Below are 16594 nucleotides of genomic sequence, written 5' to 3' on the forward strand. Positions count from 1 at the left end.
CAAGAACAATAAAGAGAAATGTTTTTTCAATAGAATATTGCTCTGAATAAATGTTCTTACATTATTTGGCCCTGAATCTCCTGTTCATCTATGGTTTTACCACATTTACAACATGACTTGAATCAGTTGCATCAGAAACATCCAAGAAATGTCAAAGGGAACAGGGTATTTCTTTATTTGAAGTATTCTCTGACTAGATTTAGGTTTAAATGCTACCATAACCTCAAAGGATTGCTTTGTACAATAAAGTCTGCTTCCAATTATCTTCAATAAGATCATTTCGTCCTGCAAATTGTTTTTTATGGATGCCCCAAGGTATGGTACTGTCAATGCAGTTTAATTCTTGATAAGATTATTTCCCTTTTGAAAGCAGTTGGGGTGGGGGAGGGGGAGATGCTTCTCCACAGAAAATTAGAAGGCAGTCTCCCCTGCACTCCTCTCCCGCATTGCAAACAGAATGTCATTGACAGCTGGTCCCTGAACTACAGCAGAAAATAGAGAAAGTAAAAAATATCCCCGTCAAGCTTTTCTTCAATTCATTCCACTCAGCAAAGAAAAGGCATTTGCTGAATATCTTAAAGAATTGAAAATGTGTCACTGGATTCCTCTTTTGTTGCCACTTTCTGTTAAAAGTTGCACCTCATTCTAATACAGGTCTTTTTTTTAATATATAAAAGTCTTTACTGTCAGTCCTCACTCCTTTTTAAATACAGCCGAGCATATAAACACTGTAGAGCCATTTTGCATCATTTCATGTTAACTACGCATGGAGTAGCATCACGATGGGAGGTCATCCACACCTCTAATTACTTTTAGGCGTTTTGATGATGCATGTATTGTTCATCCATTACTGAAACACAACGGCAGGTCAGAGGTTAATTTTGTATTGTTATCTTCTTGAATTTCTGAGAGTTGAATAAAGCGATAAATCTTTTGTTGGTTCGGTTCCTGCAGTTTAACCAGATGTGTTTACAGCTCTGTATAAACTGGTGAAACACTCTCAAATTGCCCATGTAAACAAAAAGATCCCAATTTCCCATAAGAAGTACTATCAGTAAGTATAAAAATGATTATGTGGCATTTTTTAGGACCAAGTGTCTTCATATATATATGGCTGCCTTTTGCAAGTAGTACCCAACAAAGCTCTATTACCATTGCTTTTTTTAATCCAGTAAATTGAAAGTGACAATAAAAGGCCACAAACAATAGTGGGATAATCACTGTATAACAAGCATAGTTAAAACTGACCTACACAATTGCCTGATTATATCACTTGGTGCATGGTTTGTCTGAGTGCCAGGAAAATGACACTGTTGCATATATCGGCATGGAAGCATTTTAAAGGAATGAAGATAGTTGAGTTCATGATGCAGCAACTGATATAGATGCTCAGTATCCCTTCTTCTGTTCAGCTTGTTACCAAAGTCTTTATTGGTAACCTTAAGAACCTGCTCCGATGGTAAAGATGCTGAGGCAGGTTAAAGTGCGCTGAACACAAAAGGATACATTTTGCAAGGCTCTGCTGTTGGCACCAAGATTCCCAGGAGGCAGGGGGATGTGGGGGGATGTGGGGAGGGGGGGGCGTTGTGGTGGTGGCAGGTTGATTTGTAAAATCATGCACTGGGACAAATCCGTGCCACATTTTGCAGTGAAGGCTTTTGGGACTGTGAGAGAGGCTGTGCGCAGGTCAGGCTAAACCTCATTAGACATTTGAAAAATGTTCAGATAATCATAGATGGTACCCATGCAACTGCTAAGACTGTTCACCTGATGAAGGAGGAAGCCTCCGAAAGCTTGTGAATTTAAAATAAAATTGCTGGACTATAACTTGGTGTTGTAAAATTGTTTACAATTGTCAACCCCAGTCCATCACCGGCATCTCCACATCGTTCTCTTACGAGGTTGTCCTGAAGTGCCACATAGGACAATCCTTCTTTTTCCCACCTCATGCAGTGTCACATCCACCTTCCATGAAAAGTTTTGAAGGGAGGCGGATCGTCTTTGTAATTCTTTCCAGACAGAGCGTCCCAGTGCTGGAACACTTCAGTGTTGTGTGGAGGATGCGACCTGTGGAAAACTGTTTGCTTCCACCCTGCTTTCAATCAGTCATTTTAAAGTGGGACAGGAAGGACTGACAGAGACACTGGTAAGTGCACTGCTAACACCTCATTCCATAAGAACTCTGTGATTAATTAGTAGAATACATTTCCTCTTTTTAATCATCAACCATTTATTAGTGGGTAATGTCTTAAGCTTGAGTAGGAAAGTCATACTGGGCAAAGCTAGGCAATTGAAAGACTGCAATTGTCATCAGTCAGGATTCAATATGGTTTCAATAAAGCGTAACATTTATTAGTGAAAATGAGCTGTTATAAATAACACCTTTACTCTTTCACACAGTTTTGATGTGTTAAGTGGGTGGGCATTAATAGGTTGCATGTGAAGCTCTGGAATTCCTTCCCTAAACCTCTTTGCCTCCTCCTTTGAGACCCTCCTTAAAACTTACCCCTTTGACCAAGCTTTTAGTCACCTGTCCTAATATCATCATCTTTGGCTCTGTGTCAAATTTTGTCGGATTACGCTCCTGTGAAGTGCCTTGCGACGTTTTACTATGTTAAAGGCGCTATATAAATGCAGGTTATTGTTGTGTGCTCTGATGCAGGAGTGTAACTGGTGGAATAAATTTTAGTCACAAGTTTCTGCTGCTCTGTCGGGGGATTTCTGCAGAGGTGAACAATAATATCTCATACAGCCAAATTAAGCTCCAAAGTCAGTTTTTTTTTGTTGTTGAAGTTTACAAAGCTAGCGGATTGTGAGGTCAAGTGTTCTGCTGGGACAACCCATAGCAATCAGGTGTCTGCACTAAGTTTGGCACAGTTTCCCGACGGGCGGATTAGTTAAAATTATCCCTCCAGAGTGTGTGAGCACCAGTATCAGCAGATCAAAGAGAGTAAACATGGATGGTCATGCCTGACAAAAAAGTTGAATTTTTTGAGGAGGGCACTAATATGGTGGATATGGGAGTGTCTATGGAAGTTGTCTATGTGGACTTCCAGAAGGCATTTGATAAGGCTGCACATAAGAGATTAACAAAAATGAGAGCGCACAGAATCGGAGGTAACCTTGTGATGTGGGTCATTAATTGGTTGGGATGTAGGAGACAGACAATAGGAATACAGAGTTAAATTTCTGATTGGTGGGATGTTAGAAATGGTGTTCACTGAGGATCCATACTGGGGCCTCAGCTTTTCACCATATATAAATATATTAATGACTTGAGTGAAAAAATAGAGAGTTGTATATCCAAGTTTGCAGGTGACACTAAGTTAGGAGGGACAGTAAATTGTATGGATTGGAGCAGACAGTTTCAAAGGGATGTACAGACTAAGTGAGTAGAAAAAAATATGGCAGATGAAGTTCAGAGTGGGGAGTTCCACTTTGGAACTGAGAAAGGTAAATCGGAATATTTTCATGGTGAGAGACCTGGAGCTGTGGAGGAGCAAAGGGGTTTGGATGTCCATGGACACAAATCGTTAAAAGTTAGTGCACAGGTTAAAAAAAAGGAATTAAAAAGGCTAATGGAATGTTGGCCTTAATCACCAGGGGGTTGGAATTCCAAAATGAGGAAGTGATGCTTCAGCTGTACAGAGCTTTGGTCAGACCCCATCTGCAGTACTGTGTTCCGTTTTAGGCAACAAACCTCAGGAAAGATATATTGGCCTTTGGAGGGGTACAGCGCAGATTCACCAGAATTATACCAGGGTTAAATTATGAGGACCCACTTTACTGGCTTGGGTGATGAAGCTCATTCCCTTATCGCTGAAGCCGCTTATTTTATCCTCCTTTCTCGCACAGTCCTTATGATTTTTTTTGATGAAGAAATGAACAGTCAGTTTTATTATACAGACTGCTGCAGGTGAAATCTCTTTTTTTTCTCTCCTGCTGAAAGCTTTGTTGATGGCCACTTCTACGCCGGTCAGAATTCAGGAATGATTTTCCCTCATGGGCCAAGTACCAGCTTTTTCTATACAATGGTTCAGAATTTGCTGAAGTGGGGCATCTCGCGGCGTGCCCTGTTGGTTAGGACTTTTTCTCTTACCCTTTAGCTAGAAAATTTTTTGCACCGCAAATTGCTGGAAGTGCGAGCTGACAATGGGGCTTCTGTGACCTTGGTGAACAACAGGGCCAACAGTCTATAAGAGCATAAGAAATAGGAACAAGAGTAGGCTATACGGCCCCTCGAGCCTGCTCCACCATTCAATAAGATCATGGCTGATCTTCCACCTCAACTCCATTTTCCCGCCCTATCCCCATAGCCCTTGATTCCCTTAACCAATGCAATTTAAGGATAAAGAAAGAAACAAAGGAATGACGGAGAAGGAAATAGGGTGAATAAGAGTCAAATTAAGTACAGAAAGAGAAATAAAGAGAAGGAAAGAAAGATTGGATTGAGAGAGAAAAAAGAGACAGAGAGGAAAAGAAAGAAAAAAAATTAAATTTAAAATTTAAAATATCTCCAAGAATTATTTACTACCTGCAGGAATGAGATGCCACAGTTTCAATTGTTCCCTTTCCGGGCCAGAGAGGTTGAGTTGCATTGCAGGAACATATATCTCGTCATTAAAATGGTTCTTACGGTGTTAAGTACCAGCCCCAACTTTCTGCAGCGAGTTTAATTTACTGCACAAATGCAGCAATTTCTTGAAACTCACGGGGAGATTGGGGGCGAGCAGCCATTTTCGTGACGCTAATGGTGGAGGGGCTACAAATCATCCAGCATTTTGTGGTGATTCGCAACCCACGGGGTAACTCTTCCTCGCCACAAATTGCTGGACAATTTACACACTAATAACAGCGTGTGCATTAAACTTGACATTATTTCCCGGCAAATTCTGGGTCATTATTTCCCATTGACATTGGACTTCTAGTCGAGGTTTGACAATATCACCATTCATAAACACAACTGACAATAAAGTTGGGTTACTGGCCACAATGTGACATGGCTACATCCGGAAAACATTTAACAATGTTTGATGATATACTTCAAACAAGACAACAGCCTCCTTCAGACAAAAGTTTACACACAATCTCATATACAAATATCTAATCTGGACTGCACTATTAAAGAGAGTTCAAGGTACTTACCTTTATATCTGGAGGTTCAAGGATAACACAACTGTGACACCATTTACCAAACACAGCCACCAACAGCTGGACAGAACAATCAGCATTTCAAACCAATGCCCCAAATTCTGGAGCTGGTTGATATCTTGGTTTTAAAAACAGTATAGAACATAGCCTGACTCTTTGTTACATTAGATTTTAAAAATGTATAAAGCCATAACACAACATAGCTTCAATTTTCATCACAGTCCATTTAAAATCAAGTGTGTTCTTTGCATTTGTTAACAGTTTATCAAAAGCCAAAATGTACCAATGAAAAATTGCTAACAATGATTCATGTCCATTTAAGTATAGTTTTAGACAATGGGTCCTTTGCAGCAGATTAAGTGTGTCTATTCATATCTTTGTGAATTCTAATCTATTTAGTTTATCGAAGTGGGTCAGTTCAAAATCTCATTATTGATTAACTCCTGGAGTTTCGCCCCTGTAAATGTCAAAATCCTCTTTATGAAACCATTGTATTGTAATTACATAGAGCACCATTTTTTCTATATAAATTCCTTTTTTATGATATAACATACTTTATCAGCACTGTTCTCAAATATCTAAAAATTAGGAGAGTCCATTATATGCCTCAAATAAGTATATTGTTTATTTAGGAAATAAAATACTCTCTTCAAATGAGACAACACCTTACATTTATTTTGTGGCTTTAATGCAGAAGAAGTCCCAAGACACTTTATAGGAGTGGGAAAATAAATTTTAAAAAGTAAAGGAATGTACGACAAGCCATGGTGTAAGAGATTCAAGAGATGACGGAAAGCTTCCGCAAAGAAGATGGGCAATGAGAATGTTTTTAAAAGGTTGAGAGAAAAGTCGAGGCAGAGGGATTCGGGGAGGTAATTCCACAGATTAGAGCCAAGGCAGCTCAAAGTGCTGCCAAAGTGGGACAAAGGGAGAGGATGATACACAGGAGTCTAGAATCGAGGATTAGAAAGTGCAAGGCCGAAGGAGGTTGCAAGGATAGGGTGGGGAGAAGCCATGGAGGGTTTTAAAGATGAGGACGCGGATTTTAAATTCAATGTGTTGGAGACATGGAGCCCATGAAGGTCAACGAGAACCTAAGTGAGGGGCAAGTGGGACTTTGTGCGGGACAGGATACCAGCTGCTGAGTTTTGAACAAATTGGAGTTTATGGAGGGTGGTAGGCCAGCAAGAAAAGCATTAGGGAAGTTGAGCCTAGTGCTGAAGGAAGTGTGGATAAGGGTTTTGGCATCAGTGGGGATGAGGCGGGGGGAAATACCCGTTCTTGGTGATGGAAATTAAAACAGAAATGTTTTCTTCCTGAAATCAATGTGCTGGGAGAGGCTCCACTCTACCATTTCCAATTCTATTGAAATCTACAGATTTTTAAAATTCTACATTTTCAAGAACAATCTTTTTAAGTCTATGCTGGTCGATTTTTTTTTAAACTGTTTTGTATTTAAATTTAAACATATATTAAGATCCTTATTCATATCTTTGCAAACACAATTATGATGTAAATATCCCACTTCACAATTCATTGTAGAATAAACATACAATCCAAGCATAGTTTATATCTTGCTTCACATTTCTTTCTACATTTTACTAAAATATTGATATTGTAAATAAAATGTTACTTTGTAAATATATTTCCACAGATATTTTAGAGTACTTCAGATGAATGTTCAACTCTTTCCCCTCCTTATGGATAAAGCTTATTTTATGTTCTCCCTTTCCTGTGAACTCAAGTTGGCCTACACACCACTCAGCAGACTAGTAGTCAAATTGGCATCCTGCTTCTAAGTTTCCAACAATGCCGCTCACAATCCAGGGTGTGTAATAACAATTAGGGTGGTTGGTCTCTTTCATTAGGGCGGTGCCTGACTGTACTTTTATGTCTTCTTAATTCCATTGTATATCAACATCTTACCACTCAATGCACAACTCACTGGTTCTGCAGTGCACTGCCTCAAAGATGGGTAATTAAGGTGGATAAAAAAGTGGTTTGACTCCATCTTCAGTGGTATTATGTTTTAGGAATTAAAGAAGAACTTTAACAGTAACTAAACCATAGTAGGAATCAATTCTTTTCGCTACAAATCTCGCTCTACAGTCTATTTAAATAGTGAGAATGGTCCTCAGCCAGTAAGTTTTTATGGTCGTAGCACTCTGTACTTTATTACCTGCTGCTTTTCCATGCCATCCCTTTTCCTTTTAAATATTACTGATACGTCATATATTGGATGACTTATGATGCCATGGTATGCTCATCTCCTAGGACAACAGGACTTTTTACATGGCATCAGTGGAATCTATAGTTCCATGATGTTGGTTATTGAAACATAGTGCTCAGGTCGGGGGACGGGGGAATCATTTTCCAATGCATTGTTATACTTTGAATACTTTATTATGCACCTCAACATGTCACGGTCAGGGCTACACATCTGTTAATATATAGTCCGTTGCTGTCTAGTTTGAATACTGAATCTACTCCCGATTTCCAGCCCAATTCCTATAGCTGTTCCTGAAAAAATAAGGTATCGTTTATTGAAGTCGGCGGCTGATGAAAAAATTTTAGACTCCAATAATCTTTTTTCCCAACCATTATTTTTCCAATACATTCTTTTGTGAGGGCAGCATTTGAAGTCGTGCTGGAAATGGAAATGGAATTTTAAACATAACATTAAACACTGTGTGCACAAAAGTAAAAGGCTGTATCAGACAACTAATGGTTGAGAAAAAAGTCTGCAAATTGTTCCCCTGTCAGAGATTCTGGCAAAAAAAATCTGATTTTTCCAGCAGCAGCTTCAAAAATTGGGTCACAGACTGGGTGTAGACAGCGCATAAAAACCAAGCAGCAAATGTAGCTTAACTGTACTATGACACACTTCACCTGAACCACAACAAAGTGAGCAGGATTAACATATTCACTATTATTAATTTAAACATTTTATTCCCAGGAACTTGAGTTTCTGCCAACTGACTATTAATGGGCAATAGTATGGCCAGTATTTGTGAAGAATTTGGCATTGCCAAAATACTTCATGAAAAATTTAAGGTACATATCCAGAGGGAGATAATTCTGAAATGTCAAATTTTCTGCAGAGGTTATGTATATAGCCTGAATGAGTCACCAGCTTAATTTCTTAAAACATAGCAATCAAGAGTCAGCATTCCAGGCCTATCATTACCTATAATCCTTTGCAGGTGGAGCACCATCATGGCCCAAGTAAGTGAGCACATAGTGCTCTCAACTGTGAAATGAAAAAGAGCTGAGTAAAAATCACAATCAATAAATGTGGAAAACAGTAATGATAACGTGAAAGGAACAACGGTGCCATTGGACTTTGATTGTCCTTAATGGACCATAAATGCCCCTGAACAATATAGCTGAGACAAAAGAAATCTGTTATATAATTAACACACCCTAAGAACATATAGCACCTGGAAAAGGCCATTGGACCCAATGTGCCCTTTCCCATTTTGATAGGACAAAGTCCCACCTACCCACCTTGTCGTGATATTTCTTAACCCCTTCTCTCCCAAGAAAAAGATTTATTTGCCTCTCGAACCAGGGTTTCCCTGGTTCCCTGGGAAGTGGTGCTCCACTGGGATCGGTGCTGGGACCACTGTTGTTCATAATTTACATTGACGATTTGGATTCGGGAAACGGAACTACAATTTCAAAATTTGCGGCCGACACCAAATTGGGAGATATAGTTAATACAAAGGAAGAACGCGTCAAAATGCAAGAGGACATTAATAAACTTGCAGGATGGGCGTGTAATTGGCAAATGAATTTCAATATAGATAAGTGTGAGACGGTGCATTTTGGTAGGAAGAATAAGGAGGCTACATACTGCTTGGATAATCAGAGTCTAAATGGGATAGAGGAGCAAAGGGATCTCAGGGTACAGGTACACAAATCACTAAAAGTAGCGACACAGCTTAATAAGGCCATAAAAAAGGCAAATCAAGCACTAGGGTTCATTTCTAGATGGATAGAATTGAAAAGCAATGAAGTTATGTTGAACTTTTTAGAACCTTGGTTAGACCATACTTGTAGTATTGCGCAGAGTTTTGGTCTCCATATTATAGAAAGGATATAGAGGCATTGGAGAGGGTGCAAACAAGATTCACAAGGATGACACCAGAACTAGGAAGATATCCTTATCAGGAAAGGCTGAACAGGCTGAAGCTCTTTTCTCTGAAAAAGAGAAGGCTGAGGAGTGACCTGATGGAGATAGATAGGGTAGACGTAGAGAAAATGTTTCCACTTGTTGGGGGAGTCCAAACCAAGAGGTTATAAATATAAAATAGTCCCTAATAAATCCATTAGGGAATTCAGGAGAAACTTCTTTACCCAAAGAGTGGTAAGAATGTGGACCATGCGACCACAAGGAGTAGTTGAGGCAAATAGCATTGATATATTTAAGGGGAAGCTGAATAAGCACACGAGGGAGAAAGGAATAGAAGGATATCCTGGTCGGGTTAGATGGAGTAGGGAGAGAGGAGGTTTGTGTGGAGCATAAACCAGTTTTTTTTTATTCGTTCATGGGATGTGGGCATCACTGGCGAGGCCGGCATTTATTGCCCATCCCTAATTGCCCTCGAGAAGGTGGTGGTGAGCCGCCTTCTTGAAGCGCTGCAGTCCGTGTGGTGACGGTTCTCCCACAGTGCTGTTAGGAAGGGAGTTCCAGGATTTTGACCCAGTGACAATGAAGGAACGGCGATATATTTCCAAGTCGGGATGGTGTGTGACTTTGAGGGGAACGTGCAGGTGGTGTTGTTCCCATGTGCCTGCTGCTCTTGTCCTTCTAGGTGGTAGAGGTTGCGGGTTTGGGAGGTGCTGTTGAAGAAGCCTTGGCGAGTTGCTGCAGTGCATCCTGTGGATGGTACACACTGCAGCCACAGTGCGCCGGTGGTGAAGGGAGTGAATGTTTTGGGTGGTGGATGGGGTGCCAATCAAATGGGCTGCTTTATCTTGGATGGTGTTGAGCTTCTTGAGTGTTGTTGGAGCTGCACTCATCCAAGCAAGTGGAGAGTATTCCATCACACTCCTGACTTGTGCCTTGTAGATGGTGGAAAGGCTTTGGGGAGTCAGGAGGTGAGTCACTCGCCGCAGAATACCCAGCCTCTGACCTGCTCTCGTAGCCACAGTATTTATATGGCTGTTCCAGTTAAGTTTCTGGTCAATGGTGACCCCCAGGATGTTGATGGTGGGGGATTCAGCGATGGTAATGCCGTTGAATGTCAAGGGGAGGTGGTTAGACTCTCTCTTGTTGGAGATGGTCATTGCCTGGCACTTATCTGGCGTGAATGTTACTTGCCACTTATGAGCCCAAGCCTGGATGTTGTCCAGGTCTTGCTGCATGCGGGCTCGGACTGCTTCATTATTTGAGGGGTTGCGAATGGAACTGAACACTGTGCAGTCATCAGCGAACATCCACATTTCTGACCTTATGATGGAGGGAAGATCATTGATGAAGCAGTTGAAGATGGTTGGGCCAAGGACACTGCCCTGAGGAACTCCTGCAGCAATGTCCTGGGGCTGAGATGATTGGCCTCCAACAACCACTATCATCTTCCTTTGTGCTAGGTATGACGCCAGCCACTGGAGAGTTTTCCCCCTGATTCCCATTGACTTCAATTTTACTAGGGCTCCTTGGCGCCACACTCGGTCAAATGCTGCCTTGATGTCAAGGGCAGTCACTCTCACCTCACCTCTGGAATTCAGCTCTTTTGTCCATGTTTGGACCAAGGCTGTAATGAGGTCTGGAGCCGAGTGGTCCTGGCGGAACCCAAACTGAGCATCGGTGAGCAGGTTATTGGTAAGTGCCGCTTGATAGCACTGTCGACGACACCTTCCATCACTTTGCTGATGATTGAGAGTAGACTGATGGGGCGGTAATTGGCCGGATTGGATTTGTCCTGCTTTTTGTGGACAGGACATACCTGGGCAATTTTCCACATTGTCGGGTAGATGCCAGTGTTGTAGCTGTACTGGAACAGCTTGGCTAGAGGCGCAGCTAGTTCTGGAGCACAAGTCTTCAGCACGACAGCTGGGATGTTGTCGGGGCCCATCGCCTTTGCTGTATCCAGTGCACTCAGCCGTTTCTTGATATCACGTGGAGTGAATCGAATTGGCTGAAGACTGGCTTCCGTGATGGTGGGGATATCGGGAGGAGGCCGAGATGGATCATCCACTCAACACTTCTGGCTGAAGATGGTTGCAAACGCTTCAGCCTTGTCTTTTGCACTCACGTGCTGGACTGCGCCATCATTGAGGATGGGGATGTTTGCAGAGCCTCCTCCTCCCGTTAGTTGTTTAATTGTCCACCACCATTCACGACTGGATGTGGCAGGACTGCAGAGCTTTGATCTGATCCGTTGGTTGTGGAATCGCTTAGCTCTGTCTATAGCATGTTGCTTCCGCTGTTTAGCATGCATGTAGTCCTGAGTTGTAGCTGCACCAGGTTGGCACCTCATTTTTAGGTACGCCTGGTGCTGCTCCTGGCATGCTCTTCTACACACCTCATTGAACCAGGGTTGATCCCCTGGCTTGTTGGTAATGGTAGAGTGAGGAATATGCCGGGCCATGAGGTTACAGATTGTGCTGGAATACAATTCTGCTGCTGCTGATGGCCCACAGCGCCTCATGGATGCCCAGTTTTGAGCTGCTAGATCTGTTCTGAATCTATCCCATTTAGCACGGTGGTAGTGCCACACAACACGTTGGATGGTGTCCTCAGTGCGAAGACGGGACTTCATCTCCACGAGGACTGTGCGGTGGTCACTCCTACCAATACTGTCATGGACAGATGCATTTGCGACAGGTAGATTGGTGAGGACGAGGTCAAGTAAGTTTTTCCCTCGTGTTGGTTCGTTCACCAACTGCCGCAGGCCCAGTCTAGCAGCGATGTCCTTCAGGACTCGGCCAGCTCGGTCAGTAGTTGGGCCGAGTGGTCTGTTTCTGCGCTGTAGTTTCGATGTAACGCATTGCGTTACTCTTATCCTTTGTGCAGAAATGTTGCACCTGAGTTTCATTCTCACTCCTAACTTTCTCATTTTTACCCTGTGTATCCTAGTATTTGAACCCTTCACCACAGTGAATAATTTACCTGAATTAATTTTATCGATCTCTATCTTAATCTTGAAGACGTTCACTCAGGATACCTCAAAGTGTTTTTTTTCTCCCAAAGGAAACAAGCCCTTTTTCCTTTTAACTTAAATTCCTAATACACAGAACAATTTTTGTTCTTTTACCTCTGTGCCCTTTCAAGGGCAAAAATATCCTTGAATTCGAGTTGAAACTTTCTCTTCTGGGAAATACATAACGAGGCTACACAATTTTGGCTTAATCGGGGATTAGAAATTTATATTAGTATAGAGTCTATTTACACTTCATCGAGCATAGAGCACTTGTATTTTTTATTACTTCATGACGGAGCATAGCTCATGTTGTTGTTTTCATTTCTTTGCACTCTTCCCTTGGAGAATAGTGTGAAGTATTGGAAGGATTCACAGGCTGGCAAGCTGTGATGTGAACATGCCTTCCGTGACTGTAACAATCTTTGTACCAGCCAAAAGGGTGGTTAGTCCTATATGATGGGTTTTTATGGGCTCCTGCAAACCATAAAATGAGGAGGAGGGGGGGGCGGTGGGGATGGGATCACTCACACCTACTGGTTTCAAGTATCTTGCTGGATGTCTCCACTCACTGAGACTGTCCGGAGTGGGGTTTGAAACCCTGCATCTTCTGATTCAGAGGCAGGAATGCTACCAGGAAGCGGGGGTGGGTTATTAAATTGCGAAAATCCCTCCACTGATTCCTGTCATCTTCTCTGTGCGGATGGCTGCTCAGACTCAGGGACTTTTCATTTAAATAATGAGCTGGGAAGGTTTTTTTTAAAATAATGTTTGAATTCAGTCTGTGACATTGCGGGGTACTTGTTATTGATGGTGTGTGGGGTGGGAAGTCACATTCTTGGCTTTATAACTTGCAGTATTTTCAGAGTCTTGCCTTCCATTTAAAAAAAAAAATCTTTAATTTTGTAATTGCGGCTCCAGTGAACACATGCAGATTCTCGCACTTAACATCCGAGCTGATTAATTATCCAGAGATGATTAAGACTAACTGTGAATGCTGGAAATCTGAAATGGAAACAAAAGTGCAGCCAAAACATCAATTGATTTTTCTCTTTCAGGTCCCAACTGACCTGCTGTGCTATTCCAGCATTTTCCGTTTTCATTTTATAATGAATTATGTTGTTATTGGGGAGCCCCAACTGTATGCTACCTCCCACAGTCTACAGCCCACATCAGCTTACTTATAGCCTTCCTCCCTCCAGTGGCAATGTGGGTTCTAACTCAATGAAGGAAAACCCTTATCTAAATGTGGAACTTTATATTTTTAATGAAGAAACCAAGGTGAAGGGCCATGGGTCATTGTGCATAGCAGCACCAAGGTTGAAAAAAGAAGACAAGATAAATCAGGAAATTCGTGGTTAAGGTGGAGACAAGCTTGGGTTTTAAAAATCTGCAGATTGTGGGAAGAAAGTTAGGGAGTTCTTAATTCTTTCACTGGATCGCAAAACTTAATAGAAAGAGGCAAAATCTGACTTCGGCGATCGTGCAAAATGGACAATAGCGAATCGACAAGCTATTTTTACACCCTGTCTAATTTTCTTTCCCAATGACTTCAATAGTTTGGGTGTAAAATGGGCAACTAATTTGCTATTGCCCATTTTGCACTATAGCAAAGTTGAATTGCAACCCTTGAAAACTCTACAGTAAGTTGCCATAAGGTTTATCTTTAAGCTTAACTACTTTCTACCAGCACATCTGGAGTAGAGTATCTACGGTTTGTTTGGGTGCCCTGGGAGGAGGGGTGGGGGGTGTCTCTGAAGTCATGGTGCTCCAAGGGAATAAGATCTTTTTAAGTGCTCTTTTAAAGAACAGATGCCCAGTTTAGGAGAGGGAAATCTGGAGCACAAAACTGCCCCCTCCTTCATGCATTTCCATGATATAAAATACAATGAGGGAGGTGGCGGGGGGGGGGGGGGGGGGGGGAGTGGGGAAGGAGGTGACGAAATCTTGGGCAGTTTCAGCCATAAATCCTTCATTTATGCTAAGGATGAATAATTTCAAATGGCCTAATTGCCAAGACTGCTTGTCTTCCAAAGCATACCTGGTTGGCCAGTGGAAGTCATATCACACTTTACTATCTATTTAGAACTGCAAGTGGATTTTTGTAACTCATGATTCTAAAGCCCAATTCTTCAAATATTATCACACACCCACACTGCAGATATTCACCGCTAAACAACACATGCCTTTTAATGAATAGCAACATTGCCTTGGGCAGAAAATCATATTGACACCACAACGCGAGTACATTGACAACAAAATTAAAAGTACAGATCAATTTTGCACATTAATCAGCATGTGTGTTTTCTCCTTCCTTCTAATACTATTAAAATATGTTTTAGTTTATCAACAATTTTATTGTACAGGAATTAAAAATGACACAGATGGACATTGCATGAAAATACCATCATTCTCCTGCACAAAGTTCAGAAAGTGACGACAGCAATTTCACATTAAACCGTGATTGTGAATTTAATCCCAACTTTTTATTTTCTTTTTTCAGTGCCTTGTAGTTTATGGTTCTCAAATTTTTCTGTTCAAGGAAATGTAGTTTCATAAAAGTGCTCGAGCCCAACCCAAAAATGAGAGATTGCGAGTGTGCTGAAAGGCCATTCGCCACTGTGGTTAGCAATGTGTGTGCAGCTGTGCAATACTGCATTGTGGTGTTTGAGGAATGGGCCAGATTTACAGCCACTTCTTTGGAAGCAAATACATTTCTCTTTCGTTGGTTTTGAGAGCTCCCCCCACTCCCGCTCCAATTGATCAGTTCTAGTTACACAGTTCTCAGTACATTTCTTGTTTTATTTTGTGGTCTCTGAATGCTGCTTTTGTTATTTAAAAGAACAATTTTAATTTCCCATTCATCAAGATCGCCAGTTTACTGTTTTCAGTGGAAAAATAGACGGAATTGTGGAATGTGATTCCAAAACATCACTAAAAATAAATCACAGAATCCCGACCAGTAAAACAGAAACTGACTTACTCAGTCATCATAAACCAATCGGCCCGAGGCATTGGGAAAGAGGGAAATATTGAGAGGGAAGGAAGGGGGAAAAGGGAGCGGGCACAACTTTGATGCATCTCCTAGTGGCTGGCTGAAGAATGGCACTGAAAGCTTGAAAGTTTCCCTGTGCACCCATACTTTGCCAATGTGGCACAGGGACCAAACGAGGGATGAAAAAATGCATTTTAAAATTTCTACATAAAATAAAACATGACAGAATATAAAATGGACTTGTTTTGGGAATAGATCTTTCCCCAATCCCGAAAAGCCCTGAGGCTGTAATTAGAATAAATTGTATTTAGAATGAATTGGAATATAGTTTGTTTTTAGTGCCAATTTTGGGTTTTCCAAGACTGAAAACATATATGAAACTAGCAAGTTTAAAATTCAAAACTACTCAGAAAATCAGCTTTTTAAATGATAAAAATATTTGTTTTTTTCTCAATTTTTAATTACCCATACACATTTATATGAAGGACAATTTTTTAAACAGAACTTGTTTGAATTAATATGAAGTTTTTTATTTTGACTCATATAAGCCGGGTGAGATTGCTTCTGTGCACCATGTGAAACAAAATATTGTGTGTTCATGAAGAACATGTTCAGAATTTCACATCATCAGTAATTTCACATAATAGGATGTGCTTGTCCAACATAATGTCGAAAAAGAAAAATGAACTTACAATATGTGTTTAAATAGCACTTTATCACATCAAAATGTCTCCAAATGCTTCACACATTAAATATTGTTGAAGTGTGGTAACTGTTCTTACGTAGGCATTTGAAAGTCAACTACTTAAATATCTAGGTGCAGCCATGGTTGACGCCCTTCAGGTAACAAGGAGTGACCGTCATGTTGTTAAGACATACTCGCAAGTTCATGCCTGAACAGCATTACATAAGATGTCTTTTACATTATATTCACGTTGGTAAATCAGGAGTTGTTCAGAGTATTTGCATAAACCCAAACACAGGGAATACACAATAAATGGGAGGATACTGAGAGTGTCGAGGAAGTGAGGGACCTTGGAATGCATGTCCACAGATCCCTGAAGGTCGTTCGACAGGTAGATAAGGTGGTTAAGAAGGCATATGGAATGCTTTCCTTTATTAGCCGAGGCATAGAATATAAAAGCAGGGATGTTATGCTGGAACTGTATAAAACACAAGTTAGGCCACAGCTTGAGTACATCGCACAGTTCTGGTCACCACATCACAGGAAGGATGTAATTGCACTAGAGAGGGTGCAGAGGAGATTTACGAGGATGTTGCCAGGACTGGAGAATTTTAGCTA

Source organism: Heptranchias perlo, chromosome 23, assembly GCF_035084215.1.
Source record: "Heptranchias perlo isolate sHepPer1 chromosome 23, sHepPer1.hap1, whole genome shotgun sequence".
Classification (NCBI taxonomy): domain Eukaryota; kingdom Metazoa; phylum Chordata; class Chondrichthyes; order Hexanchiformes; family Hexanchidae; genus Heptranchias; species Heptranchias perlo.